The sequence below is a fragment of the Lissotriton helveticus genome, chromosome 4_1, assembly GCF_964261635.1.
Source record: "Lissotriton helveticus chromosome 4_1, aLisHel1.1, whole genome shotgun sequence".
In the NCBI taxonomy this organism is placed as follows: domain Eukaryota; kingdom Metazoa; phylum Chordata; class Amphibia; order Caudata; family Salamandridae; genus Lissotriton; species Lissotriton helveticus.
In genome coordinates this window covers 1374084216-1374109930 of record NC_136063.1, presented here as the reverse complement: position 1 = coordinate 1374109930, position 25715 = coordinate 1374084216, and positions in this window count along the sequence as shown.

The window sequence follows — 25715 nt, the reverse complement described above, 5'->3', positions numbered from 1 at the left end:
CGCGGCCACCAATAGCCTCCTCCCTAAATGTAAATGGGCGATTCCACTTTGCCAAAAGGAAAAAGATCTTTAACTACCTGAACAACAAACGCACTGACATCACCCTGCTCAATGAAACTAAGTTTTCAGAGACAAAATGTGGCAAATTCCAGCGTGAATAGGTAGGTAGTCATAAATCATCTACATATATTTAACTCCACACTCCGGAGTGGAGAGAAAACCCACAGTTACAGAAAATGTGGAGTTGCCATAACACTACATCAATCCCTACCCCTCAGACATAAAAATACAATGTGACCTGGAGGTCAGATGTGTTTTTGCCAAACTTAAATTCCACACTGCCACCTTGTTTGCATGCTCTGACTATTTATGCCCTAATCAAACGAAAGCAATCCTTCCTCTACTTGCTGTTTAGGATCTTTGTGGAGCTTGGCTCTGCAAATCTGATAGTAAGTGGAGACTGTAATCTGGTAATTGATCCTCTAATAGACAAAACTGGCCACTTAGATAAATACAATGACAGAGAAAAGGCCATCGTGTGTGGGATTATGACCGATCACGGCCTAGCCAACATCTAGCAAGTGTTACATTCAACGGTTCAAGGCTACACTTTTATATTGATTGCCCTGGACACAATATTCCACTTCAATAACTTGCTGACACAGATTACAATACGACTCCATCTACTGCAAGTCCATGAACACATCAACAACATCTCAGAGGGCCAATGTATGGAAATGTCCACTCCCCCTCTCCCTCCCTCTCTGCATTTAAAACAACAGCAACTTTCCTGTGATCATCTTAATTAGTAGATGATTCTTCCTTTAAGGCCAATGCTCCAATCCACTTCTACCAGACTCTATTTGAGGCCCCGTCTCCCTGAAAACTTAATGATAAACATGCATGCGAGGACTTACTTCTTATACACATCGGGCCCGATTCACAGAATGAACTTAAGACTCAATCCTAAACTTTTTACTATTTTGGTATTCACAGAATGCACTTACTACTTTTGGCATTCACAGAATGAACTTACTACTTTTGGTATTCACAGAAGTTAGGATTTTGTCTTAAATTTGTCTTAAGACAAACTTAAGACAGACTTAAGACAGACTTAAGACACAATCCTAACTTCTGTGAATACCAAAAGTAGTAAGTTCATTCTGTGAATGCCAAAAGTAGTAAGTGCATTCTGTGAATACCAAAATAGTAGTAAGTTTAGGATTGAGTCTTAAGTTCATTATGTGAATCGGGCCCATCATACTCAACTGGAAACAGTATTGAAGATAGACTGTGGATACTCAGGATAGACCAGCTACTGCTATTATTGTTTTTTTGGTTGATTTATAAAGGCCATGAAGTATTTTATTGTGAACACCTTTTACATGATGAATAGTCAATGGTTGTGAAAATACTTATGAAATAAGTGTTGCAAATAAACAATGCATGTCTAAAAGAATTAAATGTACCAAATAAACTGCTAGTCTTCCATTGTGCTATGTACCTAACCCCTATACTATGCTTTTAACTTAACCAAAGATTTAAATGTATCCCTAATTACAGACCATCTGCAGTGGATCTCAAGTGTGATCTTCAGTCACTCTCTAGGGCAGGGGATATAGTTGCTCCAGATATTAAAGAAATATAGTACTTTGACAAATCTTTGATATGAACAACCTGTTGCTTGACCAGTATGGAACACAATTTTTAATAGAGTATCAGGCATGAAAGAAGTACTCTTGATAGTCAGAAAGATCCATTATGAAACTGATACAGTTGCCTAGCTACTGGTCATTTAAGGCAAGTGACTTCAATCTCACATTTTGGGCATGATCTGGTTGAGCTTACAATCATCTACTCTAATGATTGCAACCATTTGTAGGACATTGGGTTACTGGTTGAGGGGGATGAAACCCTACTCACGCAGTAACCACAATCTCTATCAGAGTGAAACACCAGCAAACCCCATATGAACCTGTGCTTAACCCTTTGCCAGCTTGGCACACAAGCACAGAAGCAGTGAGGCTTAACTTAAAGGCAATGTGTAAAGTATGTATTCACCACTGCAAAAAAAATAAAGTAAAACAAACACTAGAAAAATCCCACACAATTTCGAAAACTAGAACAAAATGTAATACATAATTTAGACCAGAAAAACAAAAACCCAATCAATAGAAACCAAGATATTCAATTTTAAGGATTTAATTAAAAAGAGTGTCAAAAAGCACATAGCTTCAACTCTGAATATCTGGTCGCACCGGACCAGGACAAAGGTAAAGGTTCAGGCAGCCTGTGATGGAGCAGTGGTAGGATACAAGGGCTGGGTTAGGCCCACTGAACAAAGTAACTTAAGTCTGGGTTGTGCAGCATCACGGAGTTCCACGTTGTGGATGTATCGTGCACCAGAGACTATGCGAAGTCCATGTGAGGAGATGTGTTGCGCAGAGGTGGTTCAGGGAAGCTGTTGTAGGCGAGGCAATGCCTTGCATGTAGATGCGTAGCTCAGCGGTGGCCCCTGGGAGCTGAGGGGGTAGCGCACGGTCGTTGCATGGAGATGTGTCATGCCGCAGTGGCTCCGATGGGCTGGAGGATGCGATGGGGGAGGCACTGTACAGCCGAGGGGATGTGCCAGTTCCACTGGAGATATGTTGAGCAGTAGAGGGGATGCCTTGGTTCTGTTGGAGCATAAATAGGCTGGCTGAACACCTTCCTGCCCGCTTTCAAGGGTACAGGACTGGCACCACATGAAAGGACAGAACTAACAGCTGGCAGAGTCCAAGTTCTGGGTTCAAGGATGATGGAGCCTGTTCTGTCCCTGATGATCTTGCTTAGGAAGCCAGACACCTGCCCTTGAAGTCACTCTGATGGGCCTGAGATGATGATGCAGGTTCAGTCCTTCTTGATCAGGCAGCAGGGCAGCAGGGAAGTAGGGGAGCAGGGCAGCAGGGTAGCAGTCCTTGAGGTAGAGCAGCACAGCAGCCCTTCACAGTTTTACACAGGCCCAGAGGTGTACTGAAGAGTTACAGTCTGAGGTCAAATAGTTATACCTGGTGCCTTCTTCGAAGAAGCAGAAGTTTCTGAAGGTTTCTGCCCCCTGAGGTGTCAGGCATTTTCCTCATCCCTGCCCCAGCCCAGCTTGTCTGCGGACACAAAAGAAGAGTGACAAACCCTTTGTGAATGTGTTCAGGCAGAGCCTTTGTGATGTGCAGGCGTGATAGGTGACAGCTCCTCCCCCTTATCAAGTCAAGGTGGCCCGAGCTACCAACATCCAGCCTCCCTTTGTCTCACTGTCTAGGAGCAATACACAAAAAACAACTGCCAGCCACACCTAGTCATGTGACACAGGATACAGCCTGAATGCACCAAATGCTAGGGACAAAAAATGGCAACTATCTAAAATCCTTTTTTCAGAATTGTTACTTAAAAAACAACTTCACCATTAAAGTAGGCTTTAGATTACAATTCTTTAGACACCAAACTCTACCTATCCACCTGCTCCCAAATGGAAGTTAGCTCTTATTAAATGTAATAAGGTAACTCAATGTTGTCCCATGGGAGAGGTAGGCCTTGCTGTTGTTAAAAGTGATTTAAAGAGTTTTTCACTACCAGGACATATAAAACTTAAACATGCATGTCTTACTTTTTAAATACACTGCACCCTGCCCTATGTGCTGTTTAGGCCCTGCCCTGGGGGTGGCTTATGTGTATTAAAAAGGAAGGCTTACGCCTGGTAAAAGGGTAATTTTGCTAAGTTGAAGTGACAGTTTTAGAACTACACCCACAGGCTGCAATGGCAGGTTTGAGGCATGTTCAAAGGGCTACTTAAATGGGTGACACAATCAGTGCTGAAGGCCCAGTGGTCGAATGTAATTTACAAGCCCTAAGTACATGTAATACCACTGTACTAGAGACTTACGAGAACACTAAATGTGCCAATTTGGTGTAAGCTAATTCGTCCAGGTTTAAAGGAGAGAGCCCAAGCACTTTAGTGCTGTTTAATCAAAAATCAATTTAGCAAAAATGGGAGCGTTGAAGTCAAATCATTTGGGGGTGACCTTACAGAGAGGGCCAGGTCCAACGCCATTCTATAGTAATGGGAGGATTTTAAATTCTGGGTTTGCTTAAATGTACAACAAACTGAAACTGGGGCGTCATTACACCCCAACCAATTGCACAGCTGAATTACGCCACTTTGGCGATAATATTCCTTCATGATAATCCTAGTATTCCATGTTTTTCATCCCGTTCATCATACATTTTATAAACTTTTCTTCAAACACTTTCTGGGTCCACACACGGAGTGTAAAATGCCATTTTCGAATTTTCTAATGTTCCCACTGTGTCCATCCGGACCTCTTGAAAGAACACGGCTGAAGCAAGGATTCATCTCGGACAGCATTTTATTCAATAAAAACCCAACGCATTTCGGGTCAAACGCCCTTCGTCTGGGGTCACTATAAACAATGAAAACAATCACTGATTAATATATTAGCTATGGTTTGACTACAGAAATTCATATTAAATTCATAAACAAGTTACCATATTGCATTTTTTATGTCAAGCAATTTATATGTAAACCATTCCTCTTTTTTGCAGAGCCTCTATACCACACTGTGCGCATAACGTTCCAATACCACAATAACACCATTCTCCTCATTGTTTTCTACCATTCAGATGTTGGAGTCAAATCATTTGGGGGTGACCTTACAGAGAGGGCCAGGTCCAACGCCATTCTATAGTAATGGGAGGATTTTAATTTCTGGGTTTGCTTAAATGTAGACATATGACCTGGTTGCTGGTAGGCCAGTCAAACCAGAAAGGAGGATAGGGACAGCTTCAACTGAAACTATTGTATTTCGGGGGTCCTAGGTCATGGCGGATGAACAGAGATGGGCTAAAAGTCTTTCTTATCATTGTTAACATTTACTCTCCTTCAGACGAAATAAATAAATTGCAATGTGGGGGCTGCACAACATGACTCCAAGACATTCACTAGCCCAGAATGTTTCATAGCACTGGTGTCCACCACTTGCAAGAAGTAAATTGGGTCTTATCATCCGGTGCCCCGACACTAATTCAATTCCCTCAGCTACCTCTTCAACGGTCTTGTCACAGCTTAGCCTCATATCAACCAACACAACACTACTTTACTCCTCTAGAGCTGTTACAAGGGCTAAAGGCCTAACATGTGTAATACATAGCAGTACAATCTAAAAAAATACAGCAACTATATCATTTATGACTTCTCAAAACTTTAAACCTCTCCGCTCCATGTAGATCAATAAGAAATCCTATTAAATTGCTTAATGATAAGCGTACAAATATTACCAATGAACGTGGTTATTGTCAACTTTTGTAAATGTTCAGGATAAAAGCTGTATGAAGTCATCCAAGTTGGCTTCCAAACATGTCAATCGAAGTGGCCAAAAATAAACTGTCCTATATGGATTGCACCATCATACACAGGTACAGAAAATCTTAGCAGAATTGACAGTTCCTCCACTGGTTGGGTAATTTCAATAGCAATGGTACATTGGTACAACCACTGTGAGGCAGTTTTTCCCATGGGTTGTTTGGTGCCTAGGCCAAAGAGAGAGTTGTGAATTCACAACTTATTTTTCCCCACAAGGAACAAAATTTGCTGTGAGAGAGACAATCTGAAATTAGCCCAGGCTTTAGCACGAAATCAGTGGTTTTGCTCAATAAGGATCTGAGAGAAGAGGACCTCTCTGTTGCTGCATTAATTTGGTCATGGCATATTGATTTACCTCAAATCTCTCGTGGCTGGCTGAATTGAATCCACCCCTGGAGCCGGCCTGAGCATTAAGAAACATAGACATTGTGTTTAAAACTGACCTTTCCTGTAAGGCACAAATCAAGCAAATCACTTCACTCTGCTTCATGAAGCTTAAATCAATTCACAAGCTGCTACATTTGCTCCCTGACGCATTAGCGGCCAAGAAATGGCGCAGTGAAATCATTATAGATTTCACTGCGTCACTTCCATGACCCTTTCTTGCGTCAAAACGCCCCCCTTGCATACATTATACCTGGCGCAGGTATAATGTGGCGCAGGGGTTTACAAAGTGACGCATCTACCTAGATGCGTCACTTTGTAAATATGGCGCAACAAGGCGCATTTTTTACGCCACTGGTGCGTCACAAAAAGTGACGCACCGGGGGCGTAAAAGTGGCGCACAGCCTCATAAATGAGGCCACTGGCTCTTTGACCAAAAGTAGACAGTTTAAGAAGTCTAACGTTCTCAGTCTGCTTTTCAGCTCCGGGACCCTTCAGTCAAAGCAGCTGTGCACTTTACAAATGCCATTGATTAATTGCTGGATGGATAGGCTTAGTTAGCATAGTACCCTTAATTGATACATATGCACCAAAGTCTAGTGTGATGTACCACAGAGGTCTCCCCAAACCCCAGTCTTATCCAACATTAAAATCCAGCCAATATATGTGCTGTTGGTAGGCTTTAACCCCTTCGGTGCTCATGACGGAGCGGTTCCGTCATGAGCGTCGGTTGAGCTGCGCTCATGACGGAACCGTTCCGTCATGACCACACCCGTTTTTCAGAACGTTCAGCACAGCGGTTAAAGGTCTTTGACAGTGATACAGATGGCATTCACTTGTGGATTTGAGGGAGCATAATGGCCTGATATCATTTGGAATTATACAAAAAACACGTAACAGCTCCTCATTATCTACAAAACCTAATTCATCACAGTAGTATTAAGGCATGCATTGAAAAAATAAGGCTCTGCAAATAACCACTTATTTGGAGAATATCCATTCCGCTGCTAAGAAAGTTTGACTCCAAACTCTCTCATGAAAAACAGGTTAATTTTTTGACCTGAAACAGCTATATACAGAGGGATTGAGGCATTACAGTACCGCACTTAGCCAACAAATAAGTAGGGTAACATATTTGTCTATGTGTGGTGCTCGGAACCAGGAGTACAACCCCTCTCTACTCCAATTTGAAAGAAACTTTCAAAACATTTATCGCTAGTGGTCTAGCACTCACAAAATTGTAAACAAAATAGTCCAGTTAATGAGAGTTTGGCATGTGTTCCGCAATAATTCGTACTGAAGGCACATCTAAATATTTGATGTAAGACATAAATCACTGCATCTGATGAAAGTGCCTCAGATCAATTATTATTTATTCATGTTCTTCATTTAAAAAGCATCATTGCAATGTATATATAGTAGCCAATGCGTTTCGTCGTACACAGACTTCTACAGGGCTACAAAAAATACATACACATTATTTACAATATGTACAACTATATACAATTTTTAAAACAATCAATGCTGTATTACTACATGCTTATTTAATTTACTCTAAATTCTATAAACACAAAGTGCTTCATATAAATAGACATAGGTTTTTACAATACAAACCTATACACAGTGATACAATGGGCCAAATATGTTCTGGGCCGGTCACCCCACGCACCGCGCACACTCCCCGTGAGTGAGCCCAGGCTGCCCCCCGTGCCTGCCGAGTGCCGCCGCTGCCCGCAGCTCGGCTCCTGACCCTCGTCCGCTGTTGCTGCATTTTGCCCTGCTTGCGCTGCGTTGTATTATCCCTGTGTTAATTTCGTTATTTGTTTAATTTTTGGTGTATCTCTCCCCCTGTTTGCCCCTTGTTGTATTAATTTTGTTCTTTGTTGTTTATTTTTGGTGTTTTCTCCCTCGGTTTGCCCCTTGTTGCGCCCAGCCCCTACCGCGTTTCCTGCCACCTCCCGCTCCCCGCCTCTGCCCCCCTGCGGCCCCGCCCCCTTCCCTCTGTCGCCCGTCCCATTCGCCGCCCCGCTCCCGCCTCCCAGCTGCTCCTCCCTCCCACTGGACCATATATGGCAGAGTGCGCGCAGTGGTGAGCTGTGACCTCTGACCCTCTGGGCCGGTCACCCCACACACCGCGCACACTCCCCGTGAGTCAGCCCAGGCTGCCCCCCGTGCCTGCCGAGTGCCGCCGCTGCCCGCAGCTGGGCTCCTGACCCTCGTCCGCTGTTGCTGCATTTTGCCCTGCTTGCGCTGCGTTGTATTATCCCTGTGTTAATTTCGTTATTTGTTTAATTTTTGGTGTATCTCTCCCCAAGTTTGCCCCTTGTTGTATTAATTTTGTTCCTTGTTGTTTATTTTTGGTGTTTTCTCCCTCGGTTTGCCCCTTGTTGCGCCCAGCCCCTACCGCGTTTCCCGCCACCTCCCCGCTCCCCGCCGCTGCCCCCCTGTGGCCCCGCCCCCTTCCCTCTGTCGCCCTTCCCATTCGCCGCCCTGCTCCAGCCTCCCAGCTGCTCCTCCCTCGCTCCGCGCCCCCCACTCTCCACATATGGCAGAGCGGCAAAGGCGCAGCGTTGATGCGCAGCGGGCGCGCCCTGAGCGTGCCGAAGGCGCGCCAAAGGTAAGCCCGTCTGCGCCCGTCCGCGCCTGGCCCACGCCCAGCGCCAGGACTCCTGGCCCTCGCCGTTGCAAGACGACCCGACAGACCTACGACGCCGCCGCCCTCAACGCACTCAATGCCGGCCGGAACCCCGCCTGCTGCCGAGCAACCCCGAAACGCACCCACGGACCCTTCACCTGCAAAAGCTGCAAGTTCACCTGTCTCCGAACCGGCACCGCTCCCGCCAAGCCAAACACCAGCAGCAACCACCTGAAGTGCATCCTGCTCAACACCCGCTCCGTCCACAGACACGCCGTGGAACTCTGGAACCTCCTCGACACAACATCACCTGACATCGCCTTCCTCACGGAAACCTGGATGAACGTCTCCTCAGCCCCCGACATCGCCATCACCATACCGGACGGGTACAAGATCATTTATTTTATTTATTTTATTTTGTTTGCATTTGTATGGCGCACAGCTACCCAACAAAGGGTTTCCCGGCGCAGCAGATCCCAATAGCAATGCAGTCACAGAAAACTAGATGTTAAAGAGCCATGTTTTTAAGGCTTTTCTGAATTTGATGTAATTCGGCTCAGACCGCAGTGTGTGTGGCATTTAATTCCAAAGAGAGATCCTAGGAGTGAAAAGGACTTGCCACCCATGCGTGACAGCTTGATCCTTGGAATTTCAAAATGATTTGCCGTGGAAGACCGAAGAGATCTAGAAGGACGGTAGGGGCGCACCAGATTTTGCAGATATTTTGGAGCGGTGTTAGTGGAAATCCTGTGCATAAAACATAGGGATTTAAATTTAACTCGGTTTGCAATTTTTAGCCAGTGTAGCTTCCTGATATATTTAGTGGTTGGAGTAAAGATGGGAATTTTGCAGAGTAGTCTGGCTGCTGCATTTTGTACTGATTGTAACCTGCGGACAGTGACTTTGTTCGCCCCCAGGTACAAAACGTTGCCATAATCTAGCCTAGATGTTATTAGGGCACTGACAACTGTTTTCTTGGTGTTTTCAGGCAGCATCCAACAGATCTTTTTTAGCCATTTTAGTATGGCGAAGCAGGTGGCTGAAGTCTTTACCGCTTGCTGGTGTAGACTGAGTGAGTCATCAATAATGACGCCCAAGTTGCGAGCCTGAGTGACAGGGTTAGGGGGGGTGCTCATTTCAGTTGGCCAGTGTTGGGGTCCCCAGAGTTCTTTGTTTTTGCCTAACACGATTAACTTGGTTTTTTCGCCGTTTAATTTTAGGAAGTTTTTTTGCATCCATTCAGCGATTTTACTAAGTCCGAGTTGTAGGGAAGAGGAATTGTCAGAATCTGCAGCTGATAAAGAAAAGAGCAGCTGGGAATCATCAGCGTAAGAAAACATTAAAAGCCCTGTTTCCTCCACTATCTTGGCCAGGGGACTCATGTACACGTTAAAAAGCAACGGGCTAAGAACGGAGGGACCACGTCAACCAGACCGGAGGAGGCATCGCCATCGTCCACAAGAACACCATCCGCATCACGACCGACGCCAACAACACCCTCGCCACCGCGGAACACCTCCACTTCCAGATACACACCGACCCTAAGACGACCCTCAGAGGCACCCTCCTCTACAGACCCCCGGGACCACGCACACAATTCAGCGAAGACATCGCCGACTTCATCAGCCCACATGCCCTCCCCTCCGCCGACTACATCCTCCTAGGGGACCTCAACTTCCACCTGGAGAACAACAAGGACCGCAACACCGCCGCTCTGCTGGAAAACCTTGCCAACCTCGGACTCAAGCAACTGGTCAACACCCCCACCCACTACGCCGGCCACACGCTTGATCCCGTCTTCTCTTCCAGCAAGTACATCACCTTCAGCCACGCCACCGGACTCCACTGGACCGACCACAGCTGCGTCCACTTCAGCTTCAAAAGAACCACGACCCACCACCACCCGCAACAGGTACCTCACAGGAATTGGAGCAAGATCACCGCCGACCAGCTCACCACCTCCCTCAGCCAGAGCCCACCTGCCAACACAACGGACCCCAACAAAGCAGCCCGCAACTTCACACAGTGGCTGACCGCCTGCGCCGACGACCTCGCTCCACTGAAGAACCCTCCCAGCAGGCCCAGAAGCAAGAAGGCCTCCTGGTTCACCGACGAACTCAAGGACTCCAAGAAGAACTGCCGCACCCTCGAGAATGCCTGGCTCCTTGACAAGACCACTGACAACATGACCGCCCTCAAACAAGCCACCCAAAAGCACCACCAGCTTATCCGCACCACCAAGAAGAAATCACTAAAGAACCGACTGGACAACAACGCCCACGACAGCAAGGAACTCTTCAGCATCGTCAAGGAGTTCTCCAACCCCAGCACCGGCAACAACAACATCACTCCTTCACAAGATCTCTGCGACTCTCTCGCCTCGTTCTTCCACCGCAAGATCTCCGACATCCACAACAGCTTTGGCGCACCATCCACGCTCCCAACCGTCGAACCAACGCCCCCCACTACCGCCCTCCGCACCTGGACCACAGTGACCACCGAAGACACCGCCCGCACGATGAACACCATCCACTCCGGATCTCCGACCGACCCGTGCCCCCACCTCGTCTTCAACAAGGCCGACTCCACCATCGCACCCCAACTCCGGAACATCATCAACTCCTCCTTCAACACCGCCACCTTCCCGGAGAGTTGGAAGCACGCCGAGCTCAGCGCCCTACTGAAGAAACCAAGAGCGGACCCCACCGACCTCAAGAACTTCCGCCCCATCTCGCTCCTCCCTTTTGCTGCCAAAGTCATCGAGAAGATCGTCAACAGACAGCTGGCCGCCTTCCTCGAGACGAACGGATCCCTCGACCCCTCGCAATCCGGTTTCAGAGCCAACCACAGCACCGAGACCGCCCTGATCGCAGCCACCGACGACATCCGAGCCCTGCTCGACAACGGGGAAACAGCGGCACTCATCCTCCTGGACCTCTCTGCAGCGTTCGACACAGTCTGCCACCGCACCCTAGTTCAACGCCTCAGCAACATCGGCATCCATGAGAAGGCACTGGAGTGGATCATCTCGTTCCTCGCCGGAAGAACACAGAGAGTTTGCCTCCCCCTGTTTCGATCCGAGGCCACCGAAGTCATCTGAGGCGTACCACAAGGATCATCACTCAGCCCCACCCTCTTCAACGTCTACATGAGACCTCTTGCAGCCATCGCACGCCAACACAACCTCAACATCATCTCCTACGCCGACGACACCCAGTTGATCCTCTGCCTCACCAGGGACCCCGACACCGCCAGAACCAGCCTACACGAAGGGATGAAAGACGTCGCCGAGTGGATGAAGACCAGCCGCCTGAAACTGAACTCAGACAAGACGGAGGTCCTCATCCTGGGACCATCGCCCTCCGCCTGGGACGACTCCTGGTGACCCCCCGCCCTGGGCACCGCTCCCAAGCCAACAGACCACGCACGCAACCTGGGTTTCATCCTGGACTCCTCCCTCTCGATGACCAGACAAGTCAACGCCGTCTCCTCATCCTGCTTTCACACCCTACGCATGCTCCGCAAGATCTTCCGATGGATCCCGACCGAAACCAGGAAGACGGTCACCCAGGCACTCGTCACCAGCCGACTGGACTACGGAAACACCCTCTATGCCGGAACCACAGCCAAGCTTCAGAGAAGACTCCAACGCATCCAGAAGGCCGCCGCCCGACTCATCCTGAACATCCCCCGTCGCTGCCACATCTCCGGCCACCTGAGGGACCTGCACTGGCTCCCCGTCAACAAGAGGATCACGTTCAGGCTCCTCACCCACGCACACAAGTCTCTCCACGACCTGGGCCCCAAGTACCTCAACGACCGCCTGACCTTCTACACTCCCACCCGCCAGCTACGATCGACCAACCACGCCCTCGCCGCCGTTCCACGCATCCGCAGAGCCACCGCCAGAGGAAGATCCTTCTCCTACCTGACGGCCAAAACTTGGAACTCCCTCCCCATCCACCTTCGACTGACCCAGGACCATCTCGCCTTCAGGAGACAACTCAAGACCTGGCTGTTCGAGCAGTAGTGGACCCTTTCCCCCAAGCGCCTTGAGACCCTTCCGGGTGAGTAGCGCGCTATACAAATGTTATGATTGATTGATTGATTGATTATCATGATTAAACAACTCCTCTTCAAAAGAATATCTGTAGCTCCAAACCCAAATTTCATGTGCGTTGAGAAACTTTCCAGATAGGTAATCAAAAGTCCCTTTTCTTTTCATACATTTCATATTACTGTCTAGTGTTATTATTTAGATAACGTTTTTAACTTTTTTAGGAATTCTAGATAGACGTAGTTAGTAAACTTCAGAGAGAAAAGTTTAATATTGAATCATACCACCAATTTCTGTAGAGGAATATGACTTGTTACAACGCGATTCATCACAACGCATGCCATACCAACACGGTTGTTACAACGACTGCGTTGTTACCACACAAAGCCATTACTACCCAAGTCATTACATCGACTTGCAGCAGACGGAGTGCTGACATTAGAAATGTATAATTTACTATTTCAACTCCAGTCTACGTAACAGTAGGGAAGGTGTTGGAATAGTAAACTATACTATTTCTAATGGTAGCACGCCATCTACTGCAAGTTGATGTAAGGACTTGCGTAGTAATGGCTTTTTGTGGTAACAACACGTCATTGTAACAAGTGCGTTGTAATGGCATCGCAATGTGATGCCCGCATTTTAGTGGCTGTTTCCCATGTAGAGAGGTAATTTGTTACTCTTTGGAAATATGTTCTGAGATTTTGCAGTATTCATTCCTTCTGTGTGATATGTTAGTTTCTGTAAAATATCATAAAACAACAGGTAGTATTTTTCGAAAACAGTAAGTCCATTGATTGTAGTATTAAAAAATTACATATAGCCTATACTTAGAATACACACTAAGAGTATGTTTAGAAACACGACCAATTATGAGAAAGTAGGGACCTAAAACACGGTCAACAGATGCCATCTAATAATGGCCCGCCTTACAGTGACTAAAGAAACGAGAGATGTAAACAATATATGTCAATGGTCATAATCGCCTCTGATATTGACAGGTGCGTTACATCACTGTAAGGACTATCACCTAGTTTTTGGAATTTTGTGTATGGTATACAAGGTCAGAGACTGAGTTTTTAAGATATACACAGACGCCAATATAAAATTGCCAGCATGTGTAAAAGAGACAAGCTTAGTTAATGCAATATATTAAAATGACAGTCTGACCACTTCAGCCAGATGGAACAGAGTTAATCGTTAAAAGGATGAAAAATGTAGGGGTTTAAAAGACAGTTCTTCATATGGATCCTTCACGTAATGTTACAAAAACAGTTGGTTAAACGTTATCAATGTAAACAAGGACTTCATATGGGCATAGCATAAAGTTGTCTCTTTTACACATGCTGGCCATTTTATATTGGCGTCTGTGTATCTCTTAAAAACTCAGGGCCTCATTTATGAGAAATGACGCTTCGCTGCGTGAAAGCAGCGATGCGTCACTTCTCAGTGCGCACTCCTTGTGACATACATGTTACAGATACGTCAGTATTTCTGACGTATCTGTAAGCGCAAAAGTGACGCTTTGCTGGAGTGTGTCACAAAAGTAACGCAACTCTTGCAATGCGTCCTTTCACATGGGGCAAGCCCCATGTGAATGGGCCTGCGTCAGTCATACGCCTGCTATGAGGCAGGCGCAAGATTTTGACGCAACGGCATCCTAGAAGTGACGCAGTGAAATGTCATAGATTTCACTGCGTCACTTCTACGAGGCTTTTTGCGGGGGAACGCCCCCCCTGCATACCTCATACCTGATGCTGGTATAATGTAGCGCAGGGGTTTACAAAGTGACGCATCACTTTGTAAATAGTGCGCAACAGGAGGCATGTTTTACGCTGCTGATGTGTCACAAAAAGTGACGCATCGGAAGCGCAAAACTGGCGCAAGGCCTCATAAATGAGGCCCTCAGTCTATGACATTATATACCATATAGAAAATTACAAAAACTAGGTGATGATCCTTACAGTTTTACGAATTATTGGTGAACACATGTCGAACTCTCATTAACTGGGCTATTTTGTTTACAAGTTTGTGAGTGCTGGACCACTAGCGACAAATGTTTTGACCTCGTATTTTGCATTCTATATGGGAAAACATTGCCGCTTTCAACAGAACACACAAAGGGGAATGGCATTGATTTTGTGGTACACGTGCAAGTGGGTCATAAAATCACCCCCAGATAAGCCTGTCAATCTCATGTCTCATTGAAACAACACTATTGGAGAAAGAAGATCGTTCCACGTGGTTAGAGCTAGCGGGTGGAATAACCTAATTGAGTGTCATTAAGAAAATGATCAGATGTCAGACTCTTTGAAAAGTGGTTAACCGCATGCGCGCTAGCGGTTTTCCCCCTGCACGCTGCGATTCGCAAAAACCCGCGTTACATGACGAGCTCAGCTCGTCATCAGCGTAGCGCAGGTTACGCTCATGACGAGCTGAGCTCGTTATGAGCGCCGAAGGGGTTAAAAAGCACGCATTTCCTGCTTCTATCTTTTACACAATGGCAATTTGAATCATTCATATGTCTAAGCTCAGGCTCTCTGTAAATGTGCTGAAATTTGGATTTTGGAATTTTGGACCAAGCGTGATCCTTTTATAGTCTACTAAATCAAGCTGCAAGCACTCTGTTTTCTGAACCCCATACGTGTTCACTGGCCTTAGTAATCCCCAAATAGTGGGAAGATGGGAGCAGCTCTGAGTTCAACAGGATAACTATATACAGGACAACAAGTGACTGCAGGCCAGATTTACAAATACTACATTAGGAAACAGTGGTGGCAAATAGTTCACTGACTTATTACGAGTGGAATAGGATTTTGCAAACTGACCTATATAATATTAGGTGGGTTTACACAATCACTACTTGCAGGAGGTCACAGAAAGAAGTGTCTAATTAATATTATTTTTACATTTCTTTTTATTTGAGCAGTATAAGTAACACGTCATTCACTACAGAAGATATGATCTATAAACAACTCGTATACCTAATATTTAAAATGCAAAAATGAGCTCAGTCCAACCAACATAATGTATTCATGTTCAGCATATCCATATTGAATGAAATCTTCAGACTTTACGAATAGCATCGATAGTAGTATTTAAAGTGAAAGAGTACAAAAGAGTGAAGTCAATCCAACCAGCATACAGTAGCATTTCATGTTCAGCTTATCAATATTAAATGACATCTTAAAATTTAAGAATAACAGCAATAATAATAACAAAGTGCAAAATAGGAATGAAAAGTGCAAACTTTCATCATAGTAAGGTATCCTCGCTAGTAGCAGCATCCAAGAGCAACTATACTTCACTAATAGTAGCAATGTCCAGCATTTAGATATACATCACCACAAAAAAAACATATAGATCATAACAGAGCTAAAAATGTTGCCGTCATATAACAGCAACATATTAGCGAATCGCAATACAATAAATACTACTATTTCTCATTCATGTAAAAACTAACCTATCCCTGATCATTATGAAATAAAAACAACTAGTACACATTGTAATTTATAAACAGCAGTAATTTCCACAACTAAAATATACCACCCGAAGTACATATGAAATAGATCTTGACAACTATAAAGGTTTCTTAATCATGCATAAATATCAGTATAGAAATATCTCAGCCCAAAATATCATAAGGGTCATGGCTCACATAGATATTAATCAGCATTCATTAGGAGGAGGAAAAACATGCCCACGTTGCCTTATATCTATGAAGGAAGAGCTCCCACCCGCATGGCAAAAGCCTCCTCAAGACTTGGGTCCTTGTCATCATTTTAAACCATTGACCAATTGTTGCTAAAAAACTGTACAATCAGTGAGGAGAGACTGCTATCGATATTGAATTAAAATACTGTTGATATATACTTAGCTGATATATCTCATGCAATGAACCACGTAATACCAACATGGATGATGGGGAAATCGTAATGACCATGCAATGCATAATTACTTCAAAAACCTAATTCCAAAATTGCTGTAGACTGGGACAGTCAAAAATGGCATGAACCCACCCACCAAATTCGTTCAGCTTACACCTAAAACAATGATCGGGAGGGATGGAAACAGGCTGTACAATCTGTGTGCCGTATAATATGCCGAATACCTTGATAAAAAGACCATCCTAGTAAAATTTGCAGCCTTTAAAGCTAAGCAGCTGCCATTCTATAACATTGAACTACACTTTGTTTCTTGCAAAAACCTTTTTAAGCAGCCCCACTTGTAACTTTTTATTAACATTCTGACTCAGCAAATGATACCAATTCCCCACTACTACTAACATAGGGACTGAATACGATGTTGTACGACATCCAGGGTTTGCGGTCCGACTGCAGGATTAGGTTGCCCATGGTCGGAGGTCGGAGGGCTGCAGGCACGGGAGAAAGACCGCTGCCCCCGGCAGGATCGGAGAACCCGTCGGGCTGGCAGTCAAACAGGTAATCCCTAAATGGCGGCAGTGCCTTGTAATGTTTAAGACTGCCATGCGCAGTCTAGTGTTCACGCACGTAGTCGTGCGATAGCGCGGACGTTGTACGTGGCGTCCGCGCGTACTATAAAATAAAGGAGGCGTGGTCACGGAACTAGTCTGGACCACGCGGAGAAGCACAAAGGTGTCCGGACTCCCTCTGTCCAGCGCAGCGTCACCGCGCTGCGCCAGCCCACACAGAGGGGCCCCACAATGGCGACGAGGGCGTAAAGTCCCCATGCTACACAGAGAACGGCTGTCTCGCCTGCACCGCCGGCACGCCCGAGCATTCCCCACCTCCTGAGACCACACACGTGGCTGCCAATTACGGAGCTGCCGGCCCCGCATCTCCTCGACGGCGCAGGCCTGCCTCGATGCTCTCTGCCTACCAAGGGAGGCCGCAAGTGCTTTCTGCTCTGGCGCAGGAAGGGGGGAAGACTTGCACACTCTAAGGTACCAGCGCTGAGCCTTCACACTGGGCCACGGCTGTCCCCACGGGCCCCTCCCCCGCGCAATCCCTGTCAACGCAGCCAGGGCTCCTGCATACTGCCCTCTTCTGGCCACTGGAATTGTTGCATTACCTGGCATTACTGGCCTGATTCGAGACCCGAGCCAGAGAGGGAGAAGATTCTCACGACCCTCGCCCCACGTGCCAGGGGTGCGGCGGCTAGTCGCATTGCATCATCATGGCGTCCATCCCGCCGATCGAGCCCTTTGTGGTTGATGGGGCCCCAGCATCCCTAGCCCCTCGTTGGAAAGACTGGGTTGAGAGGCTCCAATTCTACTTTGAAGGAGCGGATACGGCGCGCGAACGACGCAGGGCGCTTCTCTTACACCTTGGAGGGAAAGATATCTATAGGATCTACAAAACCCTGGTAGAGGCTACCCCCCGCACATATGTCACGCTCCTCAACGCGCTCAACGCCCATTTTGAGCCGATGCAGAGTAAAGACTACGAGCGTTTCATCTTCAGGCAAGCGCGTCAGGAAGCAGACGAATCCCTCGATGCCTTCCATGGTCGCCTAAAGGAACTTGCAAGCACGTGCGGGTTCCAGGATAAACAAGAAGAAATCCGCGGCCAGATTATGCAAAACTGCTACTCCTCTGACCTGAGGGTAAAGATCCTCCAGGAGGACGGCAAGCCCCTGGCCGACATCCTAAAACTAGGCCGTTCAAAGGAATTATCCCACGCAAGGGCGTCGCACATGGAAGTAGCGCTTCACAGACCAGTAAAGACGGAGCAAGTTCACGTGGCAGAGCATGTCAATGTGGTAAGACCAAAGCAACGCCCGGCGGGGAGAGGCAGAACACCAGAACGCTGGAAAGAGTGCGGATACTGTGGGGGCGCACCACATAGAGCACAAGACTGCCCGGCACGGGGAAGGAAGTGCGGGTCATGCGGGCGCATGAACCATTTCGCATCTGTGTGCAGATCATCTAAACCCAAACCTGAAGCCGCCCATGCCATAAGGGAAGACCCTGAGAGCGAAGATATGGACGATGACGCTCACAACTATCCGGTGCACTATGTGTTCGCCATAGATCAGCCTCTGAGGAAAAAACGGCGACTCCCAAAGTGCAGGATAAAGGTACTAAACCAAGAAGTGAGAGCGACCATTGACACAGGGGCCTCGATAGAGCTGATGGCGGCAAACGTCTACAACCAACTGCGAGACAAGCCAACCCTGAAACCAGCCAAGATCAGAGTCTTCGCCTATGGACAAAAGACGCCAATACCGTTAATAGGGTGCTTCCAGACAGACATACAGCACCAAGAACTGAAGACGCAGTCCACTATCTACGTGACGAAAGAAGGTAGCGGAATGCTCCTGAGCGGCCAAGCAGCTGAAGACCTGCACCTCATCTCATTCGCCATGGCCGTCTTAGAAGAAGAGCTGGACACAATCCTGGAAGAATTCGAAGATGCCTTCAAAGGTATTGGATGCCTCCGAGGCAAAGAAGTCTCTCTACACATTGACAAATCCATATAGCCAGTAGCCCTCCGTCATCGACGGATAGCATTTCACCTAAGAAAGAAAGTGGAACAGGAATTGGAGACCCTTGAAAGACAGGGGATAATCGAGAAGGTCAGCGGGCCCACCCCCTGGGTGTCACCGATCGTGGTAGCGCGGAAACTCAAACAGCCAGGACAGGTCGACATGCGTCTACCTAACGCAGCGGTGAGGAGAGAAAGACACCTGACGCCTACCATAGACGACATTCTAGGAGAGTTAAACGGAGCGAAGTGGTTCTCCAAAATGGACCTGAGATCAGGATACCACCAACTGCCTCTGCACCCGGACTCCAGGTACATCACCACTTTCTCTACTCACATTGGCCTCCGGCGCTACCGGCGACTCAATTTTGGGATATCAAGCGCTGCGGAAGTCTTCCAAAACACGATTCGAGAAGTATTGAGCGGGATCACAGGCGTTCTAAACGTCAGCGATGACTTGCTGATATATGCCGACACAGTGGAAGAGCACCACAGGAGACTCAGAAGCGTGCTACAAAGGATCAAAGACTCTGGCCTTACCCTACACAGAGAGAAGTGTCAGTTCCTGCAGAACACCATCAGTTTCTTTGGGTACACATTCTCCGACAAGGGAGTAGCCCCTGACCCTGAAAAAGTGAAGGACGTGCAAGCAGCCCCAGCGCCGACCAACACATCAGAAGTTCGGAGTTTCCTCGGGATGGTAAACTTCTGTGGGCGATTCATCCCCGACCTATCCAATCTCACCAGGCCACTAAGGGAACTCACCAAGTCCACCACCCCATGGCAGTGGGGAGAAGAGCAGGAGCTGGCGTTTCAGAACACCAAGGCGGCCCTGTCAGCCAACACGACCCTGTCGTACTTCGACCCTTCCAAGGCAACAAACATAGCGGTGGACGCCAGTCCCTATGGACTCGGAGCAGTACTGACACAGAGCCAAAACGGGGAAGACTGGGCACCCATAGCTTACGCCAGCAGGTCCCTGACAGAAACAGAACAACGCTACTCACAGATCGAGAGGGAGGCCATCGCAATCCACTGGGCCTGCAGGCACTTCCATGTTTACGTCTATGGACATCCGTTCACTGTTTCTACTGATCACAAACCCCTACTCCCCCTGTTCCGAGGGTCAGTCTCGAAGCCTCCCCCGAGAATCGAGAAGTGGATTCTACAACTCCAAGAGTATGATTACAAACTGGAATTTAATCCCAGTGCGTCCAATCCGGCTGACTACCTCTCACGGCACCCCCGAGCGGCAACCACCCGAGAGAGAGAAGACGCCGAAGAAACAGAGGAGTACGTACAAGTCATCCTAGAAAGATCACGCCCGCTGCCCATGGACCTTGACATGATCGTGGACGCAACCCGCAACGATGAAGTCCTGCAGCAAGTGAACACTGCCCTGAGAGACAACGACTGGAGAACACTCCAGGCCTCGCTGAGTCAGAGGACACCGGAAGCCAAGAGAGCCCTAGAGACCATCTTCAGGGTGAAGGACGAACTGTCAGTAGACGGTCAAGGATGTGTACTTCGAGGACCAAGGATCGTGATGCCGGCGAGCCTGACTCGACAAGTAATCGAATTGGCACACCGAGGCCACCAGGGAGTGGTGAAGACGAAGAGTAGACTCCGGGCCAAAGTGTGGTTCCCGGACCTGGACATGAAAGTCGAACAGATGGTCAAGGAGTGCCACTGGTGCCAGGCCGCAGGTCCACCCGAACCACCACCGCCGATAATCACCGAGGAGAACCCAGAGAGACCCTGGGAGCGAGTGAGCGCCGATTTTGGGCACCTCCCGGACGGGCAGTACATGCTCGTTGTCATTGATGGCCTGACCAAATATCCCGAAGTGGAGATAATACCAACACTCACAGCCAAGGAAGTAACAACAAAGTTCGAGAAACTCATCGCCACCCATGGCATCTTCGAACTTGTCAAGACCGACAACGGGCCGCCGTTCCAAAGCCAGGAATTTGCGGACTATCTCCAGGAGTGGGGCATCCAGCACAGGAAAGTCACCCCCAGGTGGCCACAAGCCAACGGAGAAGTGGAACGTTTCATGAGGACCCTCAATAAAGTGATTCGGATCGCTCATGCGGAGGAAACACCCCTGGAAAAAGCCATCTACACGTTCCTGAGGGAGTACCGGCTGACACCCCACCGTACCACTACAGCGGCTCCTGGGCCGGCCGCAATGGGGCGAATTGTCCGAGACACAATTCCCCACCACCACACCTGGACCCCGACGGAAGCAAACCCTCAGAAGACTTTGCTCAACAGAAAGCGCTCAAACGAGTATGCGAGCCTTTGCAATGGGGCTTGGAGGTCATCTGTGGTGCACCCTGAAACATCCATGCACGCTGTGCCAGGCACCACCCGGTGCCTGGCACACAGTGCAGGGAATTTCCAAACATTCCTTTTTGCATTGAGGCTTGTGCTGCTGTCCTTTTCCGGACTGAAGCACAAGCCTCAATGCAAAAAGGCATGTTTCCAGTCACCTACGCGACAGACGTATCATAATTTGGAGGTCGGGACCGCCGCCTACTTGGGAAGTATTGATCACCAAACAATGGGGGTCAAACGCTCTTCCAACTGCCACGTAATTGCCCCAAATTTTCATTGATTTGCCAGACTATCAACCGCATAGATCCGCTCATCAACGCATAGGTATAACTAGTCACCTGATTAAAATTTGAACAGAAGGATGAATTTTCACTGCCCAATTATTGTATTATTAATTCCCACTTTAGATAGTGGTAACCCCCAAATCTCACAGTACTGTATTGGAGTCAATGCATGACATGCTGGGATATCCTGAGATTTAAAAAATAAATCGGATACAAGATAATAAAGCAAACAGTACTTTATATCTTATTTTCTTAAGGAGTTGAGCAGAATGCAAAAAAACAGCTAACCTTATTGCACTTTATGTTGCCCTACGATCTAATAAAAAATTATCATAAATTGGTGATGCTGCTGGTAGTTGTATCATGAGATTAACCAAAGAGGCATGGTAATATGTTGAAAAGTGTGGTAATGCTAATCCTCTCTGAATCGTAACAAATTGGATCATAGACATTTTCACCCTAGGGTGTTTGTTAGCCCCGATAAACTTCCTAATGATGGTATCTCATTCCTTAATAAAACATTAGATACCTTGAGAGGGAGGTTAAGAAAAAGAAATTAAAACAAGGGGAGAATAGAAATATCGATTCCTAATTAATGTTCATTAGGAAAGTCGCAATTTGTTACCCCCGGCAAGTATAGGATTGGTGAACTGCAAGGTACAGCAGAGCATCATCCCTGTCACTGCATCCTAAACAGATAAGTTCATTTCTTTTATATCAGCCTGTTTTCTTTATAGAAACAAGTGTTGCTTTAAAAAACGAAAGGTTTTCCATTATGGAAAACTTCATGCCGAACAGGTAGTTGTCCCTTAGGCCACTGTCTACTGCCCCTGAGGCCACCACCCTGATTCCCCAAGGAAAAGGTGTACCAAGGGAGCCTCTTCCATTTTGCAAATCAATGACCACCTCCTTTTAGTAGTGGATAGCTTTTCAATTGTTTACAAACCTGATTGACAGATAGCATTCTGAATCATAGTTTGAAAGCTACCCCCTTTTAAACCCACTTCTAAATTATGATTTGGTATGGATCAACACATTTTAAGAGTCAGTAAAAGGTTTTTTTTGACTCGCAAAAGGAGCTTTGTAGAATATGAAAAGGGATTTTCCAGTCTCAGGTCCAGAGATTTGGGGCCACATGTGTGACCGTCAGGTTTTGCGACTCACAAATTGTGATTTTTGATGACTCTCAGAGTCACAAAACCTGATGTTCAATAGTGTCTCAGACACTGTTTGCGATTCACAAATGGATTGCAAGGTGCCTGCCTCATTAATATTCATGAGGCAGGTCGCATTTTGCGACCCATTGGGAATGGATGGCACTCAAAGGGATCCATGTTTAGGGCTGCTTTTTAAATAAATCAATTAAAACATTTTTTTTAATGCAGCCCATTTCTTTACTGGAAAACCGGATGCATTTCTAAAATAAAAATGAAAATTTTTCTTTTCATTTTTTTACAGTGGTCAGTAGTTTGTGGGACCACTGTCTGCTCTGAAAAAATGTTGGCTCCACAATTGTGAATGGGAATTCACAGTGGTGAAGGGGTCCATTTTGGACCCCTTCCTGTTTGCGAATGGTTTACCACCAATTTGAAATAGGTGATAATCTGCTAATGTTTTGTGACCACATTCCCGATAGCAAGATATTCATATATAGCAGTGCGACTTGCTATTAGGAAGGGACCCACTTAACATACACCTACCTAATAGCAACTGGCAAACTCTATTTTGCAAATCAGTAATAGGCTACCGACTCACAAACGGCCTGTACAATGCGTCGTAAACTGGCTCTTGGTGAATTACAAAGTTTGCAAAATCAAAATCCTTTTTTAAGATAAGAAGGTGCCTTTGGACATTAGGATTAAAATATTCAATAATCGATTTGCCTTTTTTTCCATTTATTTACTATTTGAAACTGGCATATTTAAATAACTTCATTTAATCCTGAGAGCTGTAATGTGTCAAGCTACAGTGAAGCTACCGTAAGAGAAATGGAAGAACGGTGTAAATGCCAGACTTGTACATAAATGCGAACAAGGAAAAACTGATTTAAACATATCACGGTTCTTTCGGTACATTACCCTTCCATTGGGTTGGCAAAGATATTATCAGCATGAAAAATAATCATTCATCATCAAATATACAAATATAAGATTGCATTATAAAACATTGTTACTCCACAAAGACAGGTCATCGACAACCATATACAGTTAGTTTAAAAATAAGCTTGATATATAGAGAGCAAGTGCATGAATGCTCACATAACCATTCTCCAGCCAGTAATGAAGATGAATTTATCATCACATGTTGGCACTGGAGATAATTCAGAGAATGCATGCGTTTCTGGTGCTATTACAGTAAAGCATAAGATTGAAATAGCTCCAGAGATTGACATCTGATGTATTCCAAGACTTAGGGAAAGGTAGGAGCTGGTTCGTCCACTTAAGTGAATTTGTAGGATGGATTGTACCAATGGATCCCAGATTGCAGAAATACTGGATCACCTTAATGGACTGCCCTTTGGCAGACATTTGAAAAGTGACCTCTTCACGACGGGGGAGATAAGGGTGATTACTGATTTGTTCTTGTTGAGAGAGTCCAAGAACAAGACACTCAGCAATATTTGTAATTAGTTCCTGTTTTGCTGTGTAGGTTTGAAGCAAACTCTGATACAGAGATTTGTTGTGGTCCATGTGGGAAAGGCATATGCCTGAACCAACGTTTACACCAAAGAAAGGGCAGCAGAGGAAGCATATTGCTGAGATTTTTCAAAGTTAGTCAAACTAGTGTCAAGTCATGGATCTGAGGGAGAACTGACATTGTGAAATATCGTTTCCTACCAGCCACGGCCCATGCAGGTAAGAGCGGTGGGCTGGGTTGGAGGGGATTCAACAAATGACCATGAAGGAAAATTAAATAAATAATTAATTTTCCCTAGTCGTCTGTAGAAATCCCCTCACCCGGCCCCATTGCCCCACCGCTCTTACCTGTATGGGCAACGGCTGCTTCCTACGTATTCCAGAGAGTTTATAGTAAAGTGCATGATCAACAGTTCTGTTTGAAAATATATTAAAGCAACCATTGAAGGCATAAACATACACGAAATTCTCAAAATTGTCTTACCCAGACCATTTCCAAAACAGCTACTTTTTATACTGCCCTTCCAGCGGCCAATCCTAATCAAGCCCAAATAGATACTTTGTACACCGCCCCTCCTTTAGACATTTACAATCAACCCCAAAAGATGACTCATCCCTGCTGAATGTGGTTTCAGTTGCCAAGAGGCTAGTATTGGTTGTAAAGTATTCATATGCAAGACACAATCCAGTGAAAAGGATCTTTCACCAGGAGATCATACCCCTTCGAATTAGTCGCTAAATGTTGAATCATATTCTGTGATTACTATCACTTTAAGATCCTTTCACAACATCCCATAAATGTCAGGAGAATTCATAAATCAGCCTGCTGCTTGGACAAAACTGCTTTGTTTTACTCTACGGATATCCACAAAGCACTCACAGAGGACAACCAGAGGCGGCTGCCAGCTGTCAGTAGTGGTGAGGCGGGCAAACCTCTTCCGGTGACACAAAACATACTACACTAGACACAAAATATGCCTTACAAAGAAAGGATAAAAAGCCACTTACCTGACTGCGCTACTCACTCCAGATCTGATCTTCCTCTTTTCTGCTGCAAGGGACCAGCTGACATGCTTAACCAATCACAGTGCTGCTCTGCTCTTTAGGCCTGTACATGGTCCCCATCCAGCTGTCTAAGACAGCAAGGTGGATGCTTCAAAGTGCACACTTTGGAGCATCCAGCCTACCATTGCTCCTGTCCTCTGCCGCCAATCACCAGTAGAGGACACTCCCCTTATTTCTTCGGGCTCTGAGCCAGCTGGCTGCTACAGAGTGCACCACGGGAAAAAAACACAATGGCAATGTAATCTTTTTATTGCCATTTGTTTTTTCTGAGCAGCTCGCAGTGAGCAGAGGGGTGAGTCTCCCCGCCCAAGTGAAGAAACCGCTACTGAGGCAGAGATGATTATATTCATATACCATTCATTTTAGCTTCAACAAATCTGAGTTGTGTGTTTGCCCTTTCTCGTTGGCATAGATAGCAGTATATTGTTATAATT